The 22,913-nt window shown below is 35.2% G+C and overlaps 1 long non-coding RNA gene across 1 annotated transcript in view; it reads right to left on the reverse strand.

Moving 5' to 3' along the window:
- Window positions 1-22,913, reverse strand: part of LOC117201344 (uncharacterized) — a 75,979-nt gene that overhangs the window by 47,426 nt on the left and 5,640 nt on the right. The window contains exon 3 of the long non-coding RNA XR_007479438.1: window positions 15,887-15,974. This is a non-coding gene — a long non-coding RNA (uncharacterized LOC117201344). The remainder of the gene's footprint in view (window positions 1-15,886; window positions 15,975-22,913) is intronic.

Here is a 22,913-nt window from a genome sequence, read left to right on the forward strand (position 1 = left end):
CTTTTTTTTTCCTTCTTCAGATTTTCAAAGGAATTTATTGGTCCTTTTACTCTTTTTCTTTGCTCAAAAATTTCCAAGGAAAGGTAATTGCGGGCTAGGATTCTACCTATCATTTTAGTAGGAACAGCAAGAAGTGAGTTTAGGGAAGAATATCAAGAAAAAATAAACATTTGCTTTACGGTAAGCATTTTGTTAAATGATTGATTCACTTTATCTCATTACACATTTACAACAGCTTTTCAAGGTAGATGTAACAGGATTCTAAAACTGAACTCCCCTTGTCTCAAATTTGACTGAGGCTCTGATGGCACAAAGCAAAGCAATAGGTCTGAAGCAAATTGCAAATTGCTTGAGCACACCTACACAGGACCAGCAAAGGAGGCATCTGCCATTCTGTTTTCCAAATCTTACTTCAACATCTAATATGTAAGTGATTAAAGGGAGTAAGGAGAGAGGAGGGGAGAGGTGAAGAGAGAAAAGAGAGGAGTTTCAGAGAGAATTTCTTTGAAGAAGGGTGGTGAAGAGCCATGAGAAGGGAGATAAACCCTCCACATTTTAAGCCAGTGAGAAGGCACTTCAAGACTCAGAGAACTTGAATTTGTACCTTATGTGATATAGGAACTGGTGCCAGACTGATATCGTAACAGGTCCAAATATGTGAGTTTGCGGTTATCTAGTTGCCCCAAGAGTATAGAGGGCTGAGTTGAGAAGTAGCAGCACTTTCAGTTGTCAAACGTTAGTGTTTAAAGGAATTAATTTTGTATATTTTGATAGAAGCCATCGAGGGCTTGTTTTGGATCACACCAAATAGGGCTGTGTAGAGAAACAATGGGACTCCAATATAGGGGCTCTTCCTCCAAGATTCATTCCTCCATTTATTCATTCATCTTTTCAACAATATTTACTGAACACTTACTGCAAGCCAGGCATTATTCTTGGCACAGGAGATACAGTAATGAATAAAATAGGTAATCTTTGCCTTTTAAAACCTTATATTCTATTGAGGAAAGACAGATAATAAACAAATATGTCAAATTGTGAAAAGTGCTTTGGATAAAAAGCCATGAAGGGCGGGGGGTGGGGGGGCGGGGTTGGAGAAAAGTCCAGTAGAAGAGAATAAACAAGGACTCAAGGAGAGATCTGAAGTGACCAGTTAGAAAAGATGCTTTGGCTGCATTATCCTGAGTACAGTCAGAGGTTCACAGGGAGGGAATCACTGAGAAGCCAAAAATGCCCAAGGTGAGAGTCAACTTTCAAAGTCCACCAAGCCTAGAAAATGCAAATACCATTTCATAAGTAGGTATTTTCTCACATCTCTCCTCTCTGCCTTGACCCACCCCAATACTGGAGGAGCCAGAAGCAAACTAATGAATGAGGAGATGGAATGTGGGGGAAGAGAAAGAGAAGGTTTAGCAGAAGAAAGAGAAATCGAAAAGCTGCCCATACTTGCCTTCCCTTTGTTGGTTTCCACACTGCAGTATACTCAAGGCATGGGAGGAGAGAAAGTGTCTTAAGCTCACATGAAGGTTGGAATTCTGACTGTTCAACTGCAATAACATTTTAATAAAATGAAAATGACTGGAAGTGCTTACAAGACTATTTTTTTTAATCCAAGAGTGACTGGAAAAGTCATGGGAATTCTCTGAGATTTCATGCTAGGAGAGACCAACAACTAATTCACCAAGGTGATCTCAATGGAAGTGGGAGAAAAATAATGTTTAATGATTGTACCCTATTGAGTTCTGCTCTTTCAACTTAAAGGTAGCAGTCGGTAGCACTCCATAGCAGAGAAACAGAAGCTTACAGAGTGAATTAACCTATTCAAATTCATACAAAACTATGAAGTAGTGAAGCCCAGAAGCAAATATGGGAAAATCAAAGGGATAATTGACTTGTCTGGAAGAGGCATTCTTTGGCTCCAATGCCTCAAAGAGAAAGAACATTCAAGAATAAGTATTTCTTTGTGAAAGACTCTTTTTCTTTAAGGTCCTTTATGGACCAAACAAGCTGAGGTTCAACCAAAGTTCCATGTTGAGGAGAGGAATATTTCTTCACCAAATGTATGATCCTGAATGTGGTAACATCATTCTCCCACTTCCATAACATGATTGGTCCATCTTATCTTTTGCCCACTCCTTTGTCCCATATGCTCAACTTGATATTTGCTCATTAGAATTGTAGGGTATAGTTCTAAACTGATAGTGATATTGACATAGTCCTTAGATTTATAATGCACTTTCATGCAAATAATTATTTGATCTCATAATAAATTATAAATTATGAGATAATTTATCATAATAATAGAAAATTAAATTAAAGCTAAAAGAGAATAAAACTAAAGCTAAAAGAGTTTGAGTGAATTGCTCAGAGTCACAATATTACTGTTAGAGACAGACCTTGAGCACCACTCTTCTAGCTCATCGTTTAATGTTCTTTTTCTTTTTTTTTTTATAACTCATAGTTTAATGTTTGGGTTTTTTTCTTATAAATTTATTTTATTTATTTATTTATTTATTTTGGCTGCATTGGGTCTTCATTGCTGCACGCAGGCTTTCTCTAGTTGCGGTGAGCAGGGGCTACTCTTCGCTGCAGTGCACGGCCTTCTCATTGTGGTGGCTTCTCTTGTTGCGGAGCATAGGCTCTAGGCGCGCGGGCTTCAGTAGTTGTGGCATGAGGGCTCGGTAGTTGTGGCACACGGGCTTAGGTGCTCTGCGGCAGGTGGGATCTTCCCAGACCAGGGCTTGAACCCGTGTCTCCTGCATTGGCAGAGGGATTCTTTACCACTGTGCCACCAGAAACCTTAGTTTAATGTTCTTAAGGGAGACCTAAGAAGACTAAAGAAAGCACTTTTACTGTAATTGATAAAAATAATTTAGATAACCATTTGTGTCAAAAATAGATATGCCAAATAATTCACAGTTTTCACCACTTTTAAGTTTAATATTTTCTATAATTTAGTCTCTTTTCCTTTATCTATACCAATTCCTGCTAGGACTTTCTACTGAGAAGAGTTGTTTGAAAGTCTTTATTAAATTGCCTTTGGGCTCTCCTAATTTCTAAGAAAAAAACTAAGCATTTTTCTAGGTAACTTTTACAGCCTATTCCCAATGCTTCATACGTGGAGAGAAAATTCAGTTGCCTACTTTTGTTTCTTGAAGGAAAACAACTAAGGCTTTATCTACAAAATTCTAACAATCAGCAAATATTGAAAATAACTCAGTCAATGGATTTCAAACTACAAGGTTGACATTTTTTTATGAAATTAACACATAACATCCGATACATGAGGGCTCTGCCTTCAAGACCTAATCACATCTCAAAGGCCCCACCTCCTAATACCGTCACGTTGGGCATTAGGATATCAGCATATGAATTCTGCTGGTACACACTGAAATCATAGCACTTCTACTCACAGTTTCTTTTCTCTTGTTTTTTCCTTAATTTCTTACTGTTAGTCCTTAGAACCTTTATTTTCCTTCTTTCTTCAGAGCCTATAAATTTGTTTCTAAATATAGTGCTCATCCTGTTGTATAGGTATCACTGTATCCCCTTTAATTTCCATGTGGTTTTTAATCTTCCTTTCATTTTATTATACCTTTTGATATAATATTAATTTCAAGAAGTTAAAATTTTGTCAGCATTTTATAGTTTTTAATTTTGCAGAAAAATGTAAAATATTAAAGCTCATTTTAAAATGTTTTTCTTAATGCCCGAGGGCAGGACCAATTTTTCAAAATCTTCAATAAATATTCAAAACAAACATATATTCTTTATTTGATGAAGACAAAGTTCTCGCTCTCTCTTTATATATAGCTCTAAAAATCTTGTAATAATGATACACTACACTAGCCATACTTAATATGTGTTCATGTACAATTCTATTCATCCAAGTCTTTTTCCCTATTAGAACAGTCTAGTTCTAACAGTAACATGAAATCTATTATTATACTTGTGACTTATTTTTAGTCACCTTCTCTTTGCTCTTCAAAGAGATTTTTTGCATGTATTTAGTTGCTGGTTTCTGATTTGTTGTTGGTTTGTGTGTGTGTGTGTGTGTCTGTGCGTGTGTGTGCACTACTCTGTTCCATCCTTATCATATATTGTACCTTTTTTGTCTTTTTTTCATTATGCAATTTCCCTCTGTATTATGTTTAGTGCTTTGACTCCTCTTTAACATAATATTGCAGTACCTATTTTCCTGTTGTTTGAATTTTTCTAGTATTTCTCTACCCATGCCTTATTTTCAACTCTAATAAAACGTGTTTTTTGCAGAAATATACCTGTTTTTAATTAAATCTGTTATCAGTTCATTTGCATGTAACATAATGACTGACATATATAATTTCTTTATGCCCAACTTATTTATACCTATCACATATTTTGTGTTATTCTTTCTTCATTTTCATTTTCCAAATTTTTGTTGATTTGGCAGAGTTATTACTAATTATCTATTAACTTGGAAGTTTTGCCCCACTTTTTGATAACATGAGTAATTACCTTTCTTTTATTGCTGGTATAGGCAAGCACAAATTTCTCTATAAGTATTTAAAAATAATATACCAAATACTTCTCCTACCAAGATTCACTCTTTTCTATGTCAAGAACTCCTAGACCTCATGTGAAACTGCTTCACTCCAATCAGATGGGATCTTTAAAACATTTTCACATTATCCCCTTTTCCTCTTATTTATTCTTCATTTCTATCATTAGTAAGACACACACTTTGAATGTTTTTACTTTTTTACTTCTCCCTCGTCCCTCACCATTCTGAATGCTGGTGATTTTGCTGATATGGTTAAACTTTTAGTTGTACACTCTATATATTTTCCTTAAACTATGCTTTTTCTCCAAGAATCCTAGAGAAGCACTATATTTACACTGGCAAAAGATCTACCCTGACTCTTCCTTATTAGCTCACATTTAATTATGTGCAGAAAATTGTGTGTAAGAGGTGTGTGAGTGTAGAGAGAGAGACACAGAGAGAGAGAGATCTACTATGGATTATTTCTTACTTGATATGTTTTATGGGTATTTTCCTCAGAAGGGAGCAAATGTTAAATACTCCGAGTTCTTGCATCTCCTCCTCATTCATTCGCTGTGATGGCTGAATGACATCTAGGTTGAGCATGGTAATCCTGAGTTCTAGTTCTTTCCTCCCAGTAGTCTGTAGATGATTTTTTATTGTCTTCTGGCTTCAAATCTTAGATAAGTCCAATATCACTGTAACCTCTTTCTGAGCCAATTGTAGGTAACTTGTTTTTTCTCCCTGGAAATTTATGAAACTATAAGATTTTCTCTTTCTCAGCAATTTTATCAGAATGTTTCTCGATCTTTTTTTTTTTTGCTTATCATTCCATACTAGAATTCAGTACAAGCAATTAAGCTGTAAACTTGCTCTCACCTTAAGAAAAATTTTTCTATTGTTTGTTGTTGTACTTCTTCTCCTCCAAGTGTCACTTTCTCTTTTTTGAAGGCCTATTGTTTTGTACATTAGTGCTCCCAGAGTTATCCTTCAAGACTCTTAACTTTTCCATTATGATTTCTATTTTCTTGTCTTTCTACTTTGTAGTTTGATATGTATTATTCTTGATCCCCTAGTGCAAAATATTTTAGTCTCAACATCCTTTAATTCATCTAATACATTGTTTAGTTGATAGATCATGAGATTTTGTTGCTTAATTTCTTTTTTTTGTTTGTTTTGTAGGTGCCATTGTATCTATATCAAGTTATTTTAATTGTTGTCTAGTTCCAGTGTTTCTTTTTCAGAAACTCTGTACCTCTGTGTATGTCTATATTTCTGGGTATCTCTGTCTGTGCCAACTCATCTTCTTCTCTCTGGCTGATGGGTTCAAGTTATTTGGGTTATACTCTTCTTTGCCAGCTCTTTGAGGTTCAAGTCTTATTGCTGGAGTATATTCAGAGGTGGCAGGCCCACAAGTGGTGGAAGGCAAGGTGCTTTTTTCCCTTAAGGATTTTGATAAAATTAAAGACTCCCAGATCCCTGCAGAGGCATCTAAAAGAAGTTGCCCCACTTTCTGGTCCCTCTGTCCTCTCCCCACCTTATGAAATTGGAAGACTCCATTCACACACAAATTTCTTTCATGGCTTCTTAGGAATCAGGAATGCCAGGTGCAATAATGCAGCATTACTATCAGCCATTCCTCAGATTATTTTTGAGGACAAAGATCTACTGCTTTCTGGTCCTCATCCCAGATGCTCACAAGATGCTCACTTAGCTAAGACGGGAGAAATTCCAATACCAGTTGACTTTACTAAGACCCAGAAGAATCCAAGATCTCCCTTTTACCTTTTGACTCAGTAGATGCTCAGAATCTTTTTCCCAAAGAAAACCTCCATAAAATAAAATCAATCCTTGCTTTTTCTCTATCATAGCTTCCACACATGCTGAATAACAATATTCTAGTTTTGAAGAGGGCTTTGAGATTATTTTATTTCACACATGAGAAAACCCAGGAGCTAAAAATATAAGTGTTATGAAGACAGTTAAAAAACCAGACTTTTAGGCAATTATGCCATGACATCACGTGATGCCATTTAATATGCCATTGCTCTGAGCTGATTATAATTGAGCAGCAGTTACAAATCAACAGACTCTTAACTAGACGACTGAAGATTCCTTGTGGAGAATGGACTTTAATGTAACATTTCAAATCTTTTTTTGGAGTAACGCAAGGTAGATAAAAATGTTCTAATTTCTAAAGTACGGTAATTAATTAGTAATTAAATTATGATTTATTATTGTAGGTGTGGGTTGGTGTAGGTTTAGAAAAATCATGTAGGTTTTTCCAAGTTTCATGTTAAGATTCACATTATAAAAGTAAACAGAGAAGTAGAGTCAATAACTTGATGGTCATGGAGAAACCCAAAATATTACCCCTAGGAAGCTTGTATTTTGCAACCCTCTTTAAGCAAATATGTGTATACGTGTTTGGGTGTATGTGTGTGTGTGTGTGTGTGTGTGTGCATATATGTGGTTTAGACTTCCCGGTTAGCCATTTAATTGGCTAATGCTAATGGTGGAATTTACCATCAGGTAAAGAAACTATTATTTTTTTTAAAATTCATGAATATGCAAAAAACTTGTTAAAGTTTGAGGAACTATAATCAAATTAGAGAAGGTGAGGCTGCTTTGCTAATCCCTACAAAGTATATGGAATCTAGTCAATAGTAATAATCACACAGGGATCTATCAACATGAATACAATTTAATTCTCAAATATTTTTGCTGCCATGTTAGATAAATTTACAATTAATGTATGAAGCAAAAATGCCATTCATTCATCATGTCTACGAGTTATTTATTCCTGAATTAAATAAAGTTGATAAATTATTATTTCCAAAAATAAGAAAAAGGGTCATCACACTTTGCTAAAATGCACTTCATATTCTTCTGGAAATAACATTTTTATGATATAAGTAAAATTATGTTACTCTCTTTGAATGGCTCAGAACAACAAAAGATAAAGAACAGCAAAGTTTTCATTTATGTGGAAGATATTTAAATTTCACAAAGATATGAAAAACCATTTAATGTATTATTCATTTTCATCACATATATATTCTGATCACCTCCTATTCACCCCACTGATGAAGGAGTGCCCTACACTAAACAGTACTAGATAGCCAAACACATAATACCCAACATTGGTCAAATGAACTTGATAGCAGACTGTTAGTCACATATACTCACAGTCTAGGGGAGAAGGACACTGCATGCTATTCGAGGCCACACAGGGTTTGCACTTGAGGACAGCATGAACAGGACTGTGGAAGCAGATTCTATAGTAACAAGAGGATGAGGTGTCTTGCGGGAGGATGTGATTGATTTGTTTAATTCCACAGGCTGGAAAAGTTAGGTTGATGACCAGTTGGAGTATAGTTCATCTGGCTCATAGCAGGCTAGCCAGGTGGAGAACCTTTCCTGCTGGGGAGATTGGAGGAGGAATGCATATTTGGCAAGAGCAGGGGAGCTCACGGTTAGGCTTTTTGGGGTCCTGTGAGGCTCAAGATATCAAGATAGCACTTAGAATTTTAGACTGTACAATACAGTGTGTTTAATAACAATTTAAAGGTATTGGTTTCTCAATGCTGGATCACTGAAACCAGACATTAAAATGATAAAGAGACTTATGATAGTCACAATAATAATAGTCTTTTTTTTTACTGCAATGATCTTTAATGGGGAATTCTTAAACTAGATCCATTAGATAATTCTAAAAGAAAATCCAAGTGTTAGCAACTTTGGCAACAAGGTATCAAATACAGATTTACATGTGAATTTAGAAACTTGTGCTGATATAAAGAACTGCATTTGTTGATATGACAGTAAATCTTCTAACACTATTATATATTATTTTCTTAAATCTTTGTTTATTCTAATGAAAATGTCCTTCTTTCTATCTGCATACCTCCAAGAATCATGCCAAAAGACAAGATGTTACCAAAAAAGTAGGTAATATGTATAATGGATGCAATTATCTAGCTTTGCTAATTGTAATCACACAAGGAAAACAAAGCCATTTGGGAAAATCTTTTTTCAAAACTATATGTAAAAGCAACTTAAATTAAAATTATGCAAGATCAGTATCCAGAGAGAATGATATTAGTACACTTAGTGGAACATCAAAGTTTTTCCAGTTATTTGTTTTTATAAATATATGGAAACTTTAATATCCTTGCTGATATACCACACACAGGTCAAAATATATATTAATATTTTAAATAAATGTATGTGTTTACCTGTGTACAGATGTGTAGATAAGGATTATACTTAAATATAGTAAAATAAAAATAATATATTGTAACTCATGTGATGTGGTTTATATAAAAGTGGGCACAGATGACATAGAGCTAAGTCTAAACTCAAGTGATAGAATTAGCTTCATTAAGTTTTGCTCTATTTTTCTGTTGAGATGATCTCTTAGAAAGACTCATGAAACCATGCTAAATCAGACTAGGAGCAATGTGGAAGGGGTAAAGTTAAGTGAAACACTGATATGATGAAATCTGATTTACAGAGCGCACACATGCCATCCAAGCAGAAAATGTTAAGTCCTCTATGTTGAAAAAGGGAGAAGATTTCAATCCCCTATTCCCTGCAGGCATTAATTTTTCATTTTTATTATTCTTTGGATTAACATTCAGATTTGAGTTGTTCTATGTTTGCTTTGATATACTCAAAACATTGTCTAATAAATAAATGTATCATATTGTGGTGATATATAGTAATATGTATGTATATTTCTTTTCTAATCATTTTACACAAGCTTTAAATTTTATCATATTCTCTGTATAGCAATGAAGTCATTTCCATTGCAAACTTGTAACAATAACGGACAGCAACCTTCAGGGGATACATTTCTGAGAAATTTATTTTCCCTCATCTTGCTCAGCCACCCAAAGAATGAATTTGCTTCCATGACAGATAAAGACTACACTGATCAATTTAAAAATGGTCTTGGGGCATCACAAGTCAATAACAGAAAAGGAAAACGCAAGATAATAGTATTTCTTTTCGTTAGGTTGGTAGATGGCATTCCAGATTTACGCATCAAAATTGTCTCTTTAACAATTATTAAATAACCGTAAGCATACATCTTGGTTGTGTGGGTACTGTTTTATACTGAATAATCAAGACAAAGATAAATTCTATTTGACTGCAATGTGGTTACTTTACAGAAATATGATTACCAAAAAGTATGTGAAACTTAAAAGACAGAATATACTTACTACAAAGCATAATATTCTACACTGAAATCTAAAACTGCCATATGATATAATTTTAAATTATTTTTTTAGTATAAGAGTTCTACAAGACATTTCATAGGAATGATTTTTTGTTCTTGTTTTGTTTTTTAAACTCACTTGAGCAATAAGTAATAAGAGTGGTGTTCTACAAAACTGTCATGGGAGAAGACATACATTTCATAGGCTATTTTAAATTCAGCGATGGTGAAAATTTTTTGTTGCAAAAAGTGTGCCTTTCAAAGTAATTTGAGATAAACTAAAATTATAGCATTTTCAAGGGATTTTTCCCTGATTGCTCTCATTTTCCTCTGAGAGTGTTATATATGCCTGAATTACATACAATAAATGGAAAAGTGTTTCTTTTAGAGAAAGTTCCAAAACATTTCTTTAGAAATGTGATTTCAATGTTTTCCGCATTTGAGAACTTGTTATACTCCTTCCTATCACTCAAATATCAAATTGAAATATATTTCGAAGTGTTACTTTTGTGAAAATTACCAATGACTTTCTTGAAAACTGAAAAATTTAAGTAATTTAGTGAAGAAAAAAAAACCTATCTGATGTAAACTCCATTTGATTGTCTGAATTTTTCACCCTTCATTGGTTTTAGTAGATGCATGCAAACATATGTCTACACTCTTTTGAAGCGTTTGACATAGTACCCATGAAATATGTCAAGTCAACATCATTTGTACAATTTGGCTATAAAAGATGATTTTAGATGTAAACTAGATGTATTCCCCATTCCACTCCTCAAAACATCCCAGTTAAGGTGACAAGTTCTAACCGTGTTTGATAAAATGCTCCCATGATCTTAAAAGTATGTTATCATCCATATGCCAGAGTACTGGAAAATGTCTATTAATTTGAGTTCTAACGATCATGTGTATTTCTACGTACTGAAAATTACAATCCAAGAGGAAATTAAGGAAAAAAATTCATTTACAAGACTATAAAAAAGAAGAAAATACTTAGAAATAAATTAACAAAAGAGGTTCAAGACTTGCATACTGTACTACAATAATATTTTGAAAACTATAAAACATTATTGAAATAAATTAAAGAGGACCTAAATAAATGGAAAGACAATCCGTGTTAATGAATCAGAAGCCTTAATTTTAAGGTGGCAGTAATACTCAAAATGTTCAAGAAATTTAATGCATTCCTTATTAAATTTCCATCTGCCATTTTGCAGAAATGTAAAGGCTAATCCTAAAGACCATATGGAATTGCAAAAGACCCTGAATATGAAAAACAATATTGAAAAGGAAGAACAAAGTTGAAGGACTTACACTTCTTGATTTCAAAACTTATTATACAGCTACTATAATCAAAACAATGCCATACTAGCATAATGACAGACATACAGATTAATGGAATAAAATTGAGAACCCCAAAATAAATACATAATATATGGTCAATTGATCTTCTCAAGATGCCAAGACCATTCAATGAGGGAAAGCATTTAACAAATGCTGGGAATACAGGATATCCACATGAAAATGTAGGACTTTGGACACTTACCTCATATCATAACACAAAAGATAACTCAAAATGGATAAAAACATCTATATCTAAGAGTTAAAATTGTACAAATCATAAAAGAGAATATAAGAATAAATCTTCATGACCATGGATACTTATACCTGACACCAAAACACAAGCAAAAAGAGAAAAAAAAATTGAACTTCATCAAATCAAAATTAATTTTTTTTGTACTTCAAAGGACACTAACAACAGAGTGAAAAGAAAATCCACAAAACAGGAGAAAATATTTACAAATCTTAAATCTAATAAGGGTCTAGTATCCAGAATATATAAAGAACTGAAAACTCAACAGCTAAAAGACAAACAATGCAATTTTAAAACGGGCAAAGGATTTGAATAGACATTTCTTCAAAGAGGATAGACACATGACCATGAGCAATGAGATGCTCAATGTCATTAGCCATTTATTCCAAATCAAAACCCATGAGACAATTTCAGACCCACTAGTATGGCCATAATTTTAAAAGAATGATGATGATGATGCAGAGAAACGAGTCCTCATACATTGCTGGTAGGAATTTAAAATGGTACAGCTACTTTAGAAAACAGTCTGGCATTTCTTCAAAAAGCTAAATATAGAATTACCATATGACCAAGCAATTTTACTCTTTTAAGTATTCACCCAAGGAAATTAAAGACATGTTCAAGTAAAAATATTAAACACAAATATTCATAACAGCATTATTCATAATAGCCAAAAAGTAAAAACAATCCAATGTCTGTCAACTGGTAAATTGATAAACAAAATGTGGTATATTCGTACAATGGAATGTTATTCAGTTATAAAAAGAAATGAAGTACTAAAACAGCTACAACTTGGATGAATATAGAAAACATTATACTAACCGAAAGAAGCCGGACACAAAGGTCACATATTGTGTGATTCCTTTTACATGAAACATATAGAATGAGCAAACTCATATAGATAGAAAGTAGATTAGTGGTTTTCAGGGTCTAGGAGAAAGGGGGAAGGGAATAGGGAGTAACTGTTAATGGGCAGGAGATATCTTTTGGGAGAGACAAAAATATTCTGAAATGAGACAATGATGATGATTGTACAACATTGTGTATGTAAAAAAACCCCACTGAACTGTATAATTTTAAATGGTTAAAATGGTGAAATTTATTTTACATAAATTTTACCTCAATTTAAAATAATGGAGTGAAGTAGTGATGTATATACAACAGCATGGATGAACCTAACACGATACTGTATAAAGGAAGCCTGATACAAAAGAGTACCTATTGTATAATCCCATTTACATGAAGTTCTAGAACAGGCAAAACAAACATGATGACAGAAATCAGAGCAATGGTTGGTTGGGAAGAATAACTGGTATGAAGCACAAAGGGAACATTCTGGAGTGATGAAAATGTCTGACATCTTGAGAAAGGCACAGATTACACAGTTTATGCATTTTTCAAAGCTGAACAAACAATGTGATTAAGAATTATGTATTTCATTGTATAATCAGATCTATAACACTAGTTTTGATAGCATGAATTTGTTCCAACATGACTGATGTATTAGGGAATAATAGGAAAGGAACTTCGTGTTAGCTTATGCATGAAAAACACTAGCTGAACATCGAAAACAGCACCCAATTTAACTGAGCCAAATAATGCAAAAAATGAACATACTTCAAACACCTACCAGCTGTCTGAGTTCACCACATGTGTTATAAGCCAGTCCCATCCACATCTAGTGTTACAGCTTTCTAATTTCATATGATCCATTGTACTGGATTAAATAATGACCTTCAAAAATCCATGTCCATTTGGAACCTATAAATGTGACCTTACTTGTAAATAGGGTCTTTGTAGATGTAAGCAAGTCAAACTGAGGTGAACTACATTGGGTGAACCCTAACTCCAGTAAGACCGATGTCTTTATAAGAGGGAGATTTGGACACAAAGAAACAGATACACAGGGGAGAAGGCTATGTGAAGACAGTGGCAGAGACTGAAGTGATGTACCTATGTAATCCTAAGGATTCTGCCATCAACCAACAGAAGCTAGAAGAGGCAAGGGAGAATTCTTCCCTAGAACCATCAGAGAAAGCACAGACCTGCCTACACCTTGATTTCAAACTTCTAGCCTCCAGAACTGTGAGAGAATAAACTTCCCTTGCTTTAAGCCACCCAGTTTGTGGTAATTTGTTACAGCAGCCCTACAAAACTAATACACCCATCTTCTACCACTTCACAATAACTCATAAGCTGAAACCCTTCTGAAGCCCATTTCCAGAAGCAAACATGAGTATTTTTCAAATTAAAGTGTCTTATTTATTGTATTATTTTTTCATATCCATTTAACATGTGTAAAACTGTACTATTATTTTTACTAGGTTTCTATCGTTCCTTATGTCGCTGATATATTACATTATATATTGTGCTCTAAATCCATCTTTCCCATAAGCACTGCACTTCTTTGTTGAGCAAATTTCCATAGCACACTGCTGTGAGGTATTCTTTTTTTTTCTTTCCATTAGCACATAAGTTAGATTAGGTTATAAAATAAGGCAGGGCATATTACAGCTTCTTAGTAGCATTCCCGTTACAAAGAAATGCATTAGTTGCCTTGATTGATCATGTATATTTCCTAGGTTTTCATCTATACAAACCAGTGCATGGGTTAGGTTCCTCTACAAATAGTTAATTTTATATTTTTGGTTTCACTGTCAGAAATTAACACTATTTCCAAATTCTATAAGTTATCTTCTTAGTTCAAAACTTCCTCTGGCTATTACTTATCTCTACCTTTTTTGCAGTCAAACTAATTAAAATCTAGGTTATCTACACTCTGTCTCCTCACTTCTCAAACTATCACAATCTAGATTCCATCTCTTCTACTCAACTGAATCTCAAACTCAGCATGATTGACAAATAGCTCCTGTTTTCACAAATTAGTGAGCACTATTCAGTCTTCATCTCATTCGATGGCTTGGAAGCTATTTATACCATTGACTTCTTGCTTCTTTTCATGACTCTTTCAATGCTACGAAAACCAATTTCATAACATATACTCTCATAGTCTTCCTCCTCTCTCTCTTTAGTTACTTTCCAGCATTATTGCTTGTGGCATATTTTTCTCTGCCTGTCATTTAAATGAGGATGTTCTCAAGCTACTGATTTTTTAATGCAAATCTGTGTCATCCTAGCTAACAAGATAAACAGAGGAGCTAACTTGAGCAGAGTTCTGAGATAGGCTTTTACTGCGGTTCAAGAGGAGTGATATGAAAATCATTTGCATGAGAAGAGTTATACAGCATGCTAATTCCAATTTATTCAGTGACACTGAACATACTACTTAATCTATTTTTGGTTATGTTTTTTCTATCTTCCAAATTAGTATATATTTGCTTTTTACCTTACTGAAATGCTAGAACATTTCCAAGATGTCTGCAAATTGTTTTTTAAAGCCTCTGAGAATGTGTTATGTAAGCACCAATAAATGAAAATGTTATTGTAGCCATAGCTCGCAAATATTTTTTTAATCTCTAATGTCATTATATGACATTATAATTTGGCAATGCTCACAGTTGTAAAGTGAGTTTTTAGTTTTAAATTTAGAGGCATTTACCCTAAAGTATTTCTTTCATTTTATGGTTGTTTCGATTCACATCAAATACTAACAAACATATAAATACTCTCTTAGCAAAGGTTGTCCTGGCCTGTGATAATGAATCATTATTTTCGGTTACTAAAAACCAACACATCTGGGCTTCCCTGGTGGCGCAGTGGTTGAGAGTCCGCCTGCCGATGTAGGGGACACAGGTTCGGGCCCCGGTCCGGGAAGATCCCAAATGCCGTGGAGCGGCTAGGCCCGTGAGCCATGGCTGCTGAGCCTGTGCGTCTGGAGCCTGTGCTCCGCAACGGGAGAGGCCACAACAGTGAGGGGCCCGCGTACCGCAAAAACAACAACAACAACAACAACACATCTAACTAAAGTAATTCACTAAAAATAAGTTGTAATGTCATCTCTTTTCTACTATTCAAACCATAATCATTAGCTAGATATATTTCCAGGCCTTCATACATAAAGCTATATTCCCAAGGAATATGTTGTTGAGTGATATCTCCTTACTGAGTTCTTGAAGGAGAAGACATAAATCATAATTTTATAATCTCAGAGATAAAAGTAGCCTAGGAGCTCACCTGTGGTGGTAGAATGGCATCATTGCTAGCAGTATGGGCTCTGCAGCCAGATGGCCTGAATTTGAATTCAGTCTGCTATTTTCTGCTATTTAGTATTGACACTTGTGTGAACTGGGCAAGTTACTTAATGTTACTAAAGTTGGATTTCTCACCTGTAGTGTTAGTAATGATACCTACACTGTAAGAATTGTTTACGTTAAATAAGAATATATAAATATGCATATATATATATATCTTATAACAGTCAGTAGTATATTTAATACATATTAAATACCCAGTAAATGTTAGCTACTACTACTATTATTTACTCCAACTCTCAGCTCCTACGTGAGCCCATGCCATTCAGCTCACATGTGGCCATTTCATTAGGGAGATCCCACCAGCTCATGTAGAACCATGGATGGTCACTTACGTTTAGGAGATCCAATTCTCTTTAGAGGATCCCGTTGGTACAGTTTTCCTAGTATGTTGTTGTTCCACATCTGTTTCAGTGTCATCAGCTATTTTATACCAGGTATAAAATGAAAACAGTTAGAGAGAGGAGAGCTTATAGGAAGAAGAGAAAAATATTGCTCAATATATATATATAATATGATATATATATCATACCTATACTATAATTATATATTACATATATGATTATAGCAGCTAAAAAAGCAAAAGGGAAAGATTATATTGGCTAACTTCAGGCAAATTTTGGTTTTTACTGGAATATGTATTTTCTTTGTTGAAATAATAGGGACAGTAAACATATATTAAATGATAAACATGGTTGCTCTAAAATAGGTTTCTTTTCCTTCATGACTCACTCCACTTAGCAATTTTTCAAGATTCATTCATTCAGTAGGGACCATATTTAATTCAATGTTCAACACAATACATTCTTGTTTTTCAAGAAAGCCTAAATTATCGCATGCCGTAATTTTAAAAATAGAACTCAGGTTCTTTCTATAAAAAAATAAAGATAAAATACACTGAATTCTATAACTCTCACCATTGAAGTATGAATCTAAATAAACAACAAAAAAATGTATATTTTTTTTATCCCTTGGAACTAGACAATCTCTGTAAATTTATTTTTCCTTTTTATGTTTCCTTTAATAAGAATACTTGCTGCTCCTAAAGGAGAGTTTTATTTCACTTTGGCTTGGGCAAAATCAAAAATATATATATATAATACTTGATAATATAAAAAAAATATTAATTATCTGTATTATATCCACTTGTTCCTTGTCACTATTACTCTATGGGCTTAACATTCTCTTTAGTAATGTATGCTTTTATAAAGTCAAGAATCATAATGAGCTGTTTTTTGTTAACCAGAACAGTTTTCCCAGTTGACGCGCACACGGTAAAATCAATAAACATTTACTTTTGGCTTAGAATAGAGGAAATTTTGAAATGTTTTCTAAAATAGCAATTAATACTTCTATTTCCAAAATATTAACATAACATTATTATATGTTTTCTTTTCATCAGAATATAATTCTTTTGTTTAAATTGTACCAATATACAGTTTTTCATTTTTTTTTAAAGAGAATAGAGTAAGTACCTGATTATATGTGTTCCTTTCAAATAAGAAAACAAAAATAAAATCTATGATGGGAATTCCCTGCCAGTCCAGTGGTTAGGACTCTGCATTTCCACTGTAGTGGGCCCAGGTTCAATCCCTGGTCAGGGAACTAAGATCCCGCCAGCTGAGTAGCTCCACTAAAAAAATAAAATAAAATAAAAAATCTGTGAAAGGCTTACAGAATGAGAAGTATTCATCCAGATATGGAAAAAACTGACCTACTTGTCACCCCATTCCCTACTATAGACTACAACAAGAAGCCACTATGAAAAAAAAGTAATTTAGGCCAGATTAAAAGTGTGCCACCAAACATACTCACCAGAGCACAATTTTAAATATGTACTCTTTTTGTGTTTTGCAACTATACTTGAATAATTGTGCCCCAAGCTAAAACCTTTTTTTAACTTCTTTTAATAGTGTAACTACATAGACTGTCTATTTCTTTGAAAAGAACTTACAGAATCCAAATGAGTAACAAGAAAAGAAAAACAAAGATAAGCCATTACTGTCAGTACCCATATATTTTGACAAAGAAACACAACACTCCATGTTTCTCTCTTCTCTAGACGTCCAGCTTGCAGCAACTTGTTGATGTTATATGCATTTACTTTGTCATGAATTAAGAATGAAAGGGTTAATCAGATGCTTCCATCATTCTCTGTCTAGAAGTCCAGGTATAGACTTTATATATATTTTAGTTCTAAAGAGCTTCCCCAAAACACTTGGGACTCAATCTTTCCATCCATAAATGTCTACTATAGGATTACGCATATTCCTTTCCCTAAAATTTAAGCTGTAGGGGCCAAGAGCTTTATTATTCTGATGGCTCGTTGGTCATGCATCTTTGTCATTCTTTCCTGGAAGAACAATGTGGATCCTTCAGAATCCACTTAAATTGCTACGACTTCTTAAAAAGTCTGCCAAACTCTCTTACTATCACCCTCAGACTCCTCTGAATTACTCTGACCCCTTATAGCAATGCTTTGTAACAGCCAATTTACAAAATTATATGTGCCGCTATCTTTTATAAGTATATATGTAGTTTCCCTAAGGCCTTATGTCCCACAAGGTACCTAATATGTTTGCCCATGACGAATTCTTAAAAATATTATTTGATGCGCTGGCTGAATCCCTGCTTTTGACTGGTGTTTGTCTCTCATCATTGAATTTGTTCTTCTTTCAAGCTGTGCCTCACAAAACATATGCTATCTTGCTCAAAACATGGCAGGATGGCCAAATATTATGTGATGAAACTCAAAGGAATTCAATTTAAACTCTTCTCCCCCCAAAAAACATCATCCTTGATTACCCTTCAGAAAAAAGAATCTAGTGCTTCATCATGTGTGAAGTTGAATATCCAAAAGTAGGCTTCTTGAAAAAGCCACATGTGTTTATCATATGGGAGAATTAGACTATTAAACTAAGATGCGAATGCTGGAGAGTGCAACAATATTTGTCAACAAACATTTTCTCGGTAGCTAAAATGTAGTGCTGTAATAGAGAGGATACAGAAAAATCCAATACGGTAGTCCCTGCAAATCAACAGATCAAGAACATGCAATGCTATATTTTTTTACGTTTTCTTCTGTGTCTGTCTTGCCCTTCTAACCAAGCGGTTTTTTTCTGGTGAAGAGAATCTTCCATGGTACATAAGAAATGTTATTTTAACCAAGCAAGACCTTGTGTGGCCTTTCAGGAGCAGATGTTTCCGCCCCCCCAACCCCACCCCTGCCCATGTCCTCTGCCTGCCTTTTGTCTGTAGAAAAACTTTAGTCCAAGAATAAATTTAATCAGAGAAGTGAGGAAATGGAGAAAAAAAGGAAATCAGTCAAGCAAGACAAAAAAAATAACCATTAAACAATGTTAAGGACCTTTAGTTCCTCCTTAAGGGCTGTAGACAATATTCTGAGCCTTGTCCCTTGAGTTGTTTTGCAGATACTGAAACCCCCACCAGGTAGAAGTTAACTGTATGATGCCCACAAGCACGTAAACCTCAGACTGATTGGAACCAGAAGGTTGATGATGTTGACTCCCAATTACGTTACCACCAAACAATCAGGAGAACGTCTGGTTGGCATTCTTCTGAGCTGGTCACACACCCCACAACCCTCCTCCCTCACCCTGTCTTTAAAAACCTTTCCCTGAAAGCCTTCAGGGAGTTCGGGTCTTTTAAGTACAACCTGCCCCAGAATCCTTGCTTGGCTCCCTGCAATAAATGCTGCACTTTCCGTCACCACAGCCCAGTGTCAGTAGATCAGTTTTACCGCAGGCAGGCAAGCAGACCCAAGTTTGGCTGGGTAACATTATGATTATTGAATTTGCTTTTAATGTCTGAATATAGCATCTTTCAGAAAAGTACTTGCATTTGGAAAGGGAGAATTTAGTCCAAGCAATAAATGACTAATGATAGATTTTGTTTTATTACTTGCAGTCTACAAGGGGAAGAGGAAAATACTCATTGAACATAACTGTGAGCATTGAAACTAAATCCTGGAGGTTTACACCTGCTTGGCCTACAGGTGGCAGAGGCCAACTCAAGGTTACTCCACCTGGTTCAGTTTTATCTCATGTTACCTTCTCTGTTATCATATTGCCCTCGAATCCTTCAGGCACATCCGACCTATCTCCCTGCATCTAGCCTTGCCCTTCTTCAATCCATCTTTAAAGAAAAAAATTCAGAATATGTCACACCCTTGATTAAGCTAAGCACCACCTCCACAATAGTAACAAAGCATGGCCTCTCTCTGCACTTAAAATTCAAGTCCTGATGGCCTATGAGCACTTCCATGATCTGGCTCCTGCCTATCTTCCTGGCATCACTGCAGCTTTACTAACCCTTTTGTTCAACTCTATCAGCCTTCCTTCTGTCCTTGATCATACCCAGCTTATTCAACCTTTGGGCCGTTTCACTTGCTGTTTGGGGTACCTGGAAAACTTGGCTCAAATTTCATTTCTTCAGAGAAAAGTTTGTTTCTCAGTCTAGAGTCTTTGTATCCCCCAGTGTCAGTCACTCTTTCACATCACCCTGCTTTCCTGTCTCCACGGTAGAGAGCAATATTTAAAATTCACTTAGTGTTTATTTTTGGCTTCTCCTCTTTAGAACAGAATCTCCCTGGTCTATTCTCTCCTCTCAGCTCCTGGTGCAGCACAGGTGCTTAGTGTATATTGCTAAGTAAAGTCCTAGGAGCAGAAGCAACACCGTTTCTCAGTTCTCAGCCACCGAAGTCCCAAGACAAGAACAAGGGGCTGAATTTAAAACAAGGACAGGAGGAGAAAGTTAATTTCTCCTGGAAAGCTATAGAGGCTGCTGACACTCTTCCAAGATTCAGAAGCTATCATTATTATTTGTCCCCTACACGTTGAAACAGAAAATGTCAGTGAAAATCCAAGATAGTGGGATAATTATGTAAATAAATAAAATAAAACATGGTGAATGTATCAATCCTAAGATACTTTCAGTTATCACTCATTGATGTAAAAGGAAGAATCCCTGGAAGTAACAGGTGATTCCTTTTATTTTAACATTTAAAAAAACCTGTGATATAAATGAGTATGTACATGTTACTCCAATTAAATACAAACTACTTATAATATGCATTAATGGATCATAAAATTTCACCTCCAACTAGGAATAACCCACCTTCAAATATGCACACTTGAAGGAAGCTTAACAAGTGTGTCAGTAACCTTTAGTATTAAAGTGTCATTTGCGCTGTATTTTCTTGCCTTTAATAAATTTATTTCCCTTGTTTCCCGATAAGCCGACTGAATTTCTGGCTACGTTTCTTCCTCTCTGTCCTGAATAAGCTCCTACTGTTAGGCCCGAACCAGGCCATCCCATCTATTTGCCTGTGACCTAACCCACGTAATCTCACGTTTACGTGAGAGGGCTCCTAAAACCCTCTCATCTGAGCTCATCAATGACAGCCTTCTCCTCCTTTAAAGGCACCCTCAGTTTAATCTTCAGGTTAGCTGAGTAATCAATGGTTCAGGTAAAGCTCATTTCGTTTTCATTTTTTTCCTATGTATGAGGATTTTTCAGCTTCTGTGTTAAAGTTGACAAGGAAAGTACTTTCATTTTAGTGCTACATTTTCATCTTTGGCTTAATCTAGAAACAATTTCACTCCTGCAAACAAACCTGGCATATTTATGAACATGAGCAGGTTATATGGTCACCTTTTATAACTCTGTCATGGAGTCAAATTGTATTTTCAAGAAAACAGAAATCTTCCATAGAGCATATGTACACAACTCTAAGCATCCTGAAAATGTGTAGTGTAAGTGAAGCTACTTCTGTTGCACATTTTATCCTTTCTGCAAAAGGAGTTTATGTTTTGTTTTGTTTTTTTGCGGTACGCGGGCCTCTCACTGCTGCAGCCTCTCCCGCTGCGGAGCACAGGCTCCGGACGCGCAGGCTCAGCCGCTCCGCGGCACGCGGGATCCTCCCGGACCAGGGCACGAACCCGCGTCCCCTGCATCGGCAGGCGGACTCCCAACCACTGCGCCACCAGGGAAGCCCAGGAGTTTATGTTTTTAGTGGCTGGGGAGATTCTAAATTTAATTAATGCAAGAGCATCATTTGAGTTGGCCATAAAAATGTCCACTCCAGTGACCTTTCCATCTCTGTCACAAGTGGGAGTGATGGATTCACAAAGTGGTCCTGCACTAAATATTGCCCAAAACAATACGAGATCCTTTTGTGCATATTTACAATACAGTGAATTGAGTTGTTTAAGAAACAACCCTAGAAAGTAAAGGCTTTGAACTTTCCATCTGAAACTATTTTTTTAAAGGGGAAAGTTGAGTCATTGATATGTTGATATGATTTTAACACAGTAATATTCTACAATCAATTCACAGAGATTATATTCTCAATACCAAAAAAAAAAAAAAAAAAAGACAGAAACAGTCACACATCAGTCAGTTTGGAACGAACAGTCACACTGTTCGTTCCAAAGAGTGTTTTACCCAAATACTAATCAAAATGCTAGGAACAATTACTATATTTTATGTGGAGCATTCCCTCGAAGGAGCATTTTAAAACATAACGGACTCTAGTATTCACATCATCCCCTCAAGAATGTAAATAATGCCAACATTCATTATTATTGTTTTGATTGTTAACAATCACTACTATTGGTATTACTCTAACAACTGTAATAATGGTCGTTTCTTTTCACCCTTCAGAAAACACTATTAAAAATGAGCCACACAAGAGAAAGTGGAATACATCAAAACCTTTCAGAGCACTTCATGAGGATGCCATGTCGGAGAGGGTGAGAGAAGGAGTAGGAAAGAAAGAGGCAAAGACAGAGAAGTGTGAAAAGAGAGAGAAAAATATTATTAAATACTATTAAAAATTTGGATACAGGTAGAGAAAGAGACAAATCATATGTGTGTCAAGAAAAAGGAGAAATACCATTTTCAGCTTATGGGAAAAAGGCACAAGAAAGATATAATCCTAGCACTTTTTCCTTCTACAACAATCTTCTCCTCTAGGATAAAGCCTGGAAGCCTAGAGTTTGTCATGTCCAATAACAGAGAGACCTTGGCTAAGCCAAAGATCACATGCTACTAGTTTCATGCAACTCTTAAGTTCCTAAAAATGATATCAACAATACCTTCCAAAACACAGCAATTCTCAGCCTAATCAGGCATCACTCTTCCTATGTATCAAGCCTGAAATCCTACCATTATGTTTTATTAAGCTACCATGATTTTTAAAAAGAGCATGAGGTTTCAAATAAGAGTGGAAATGACTGTGCATAATGTGATAGACAAGAACCAGGAGAAAAAAGAGTAACACCTGGGGAGAGGAGATACAGAAGGCAGGCACCTTTCGATATGGTGAAAGGTTACTCTGAG

Source organism: Orcinus orca, chromosome 9, assembly GCF_937001465.1.
Source record: "Orcinus orca chromosome 9, mOrcOrc1.1, whole genome shotgun sequence".
In the NCBI taxonomy this organism is placed as follows: Eukaryota; Metazoa; Chordata; class Mammalia; order Artiodactyla; family Delphinidae; genus Orcinus; species Orcinus orca.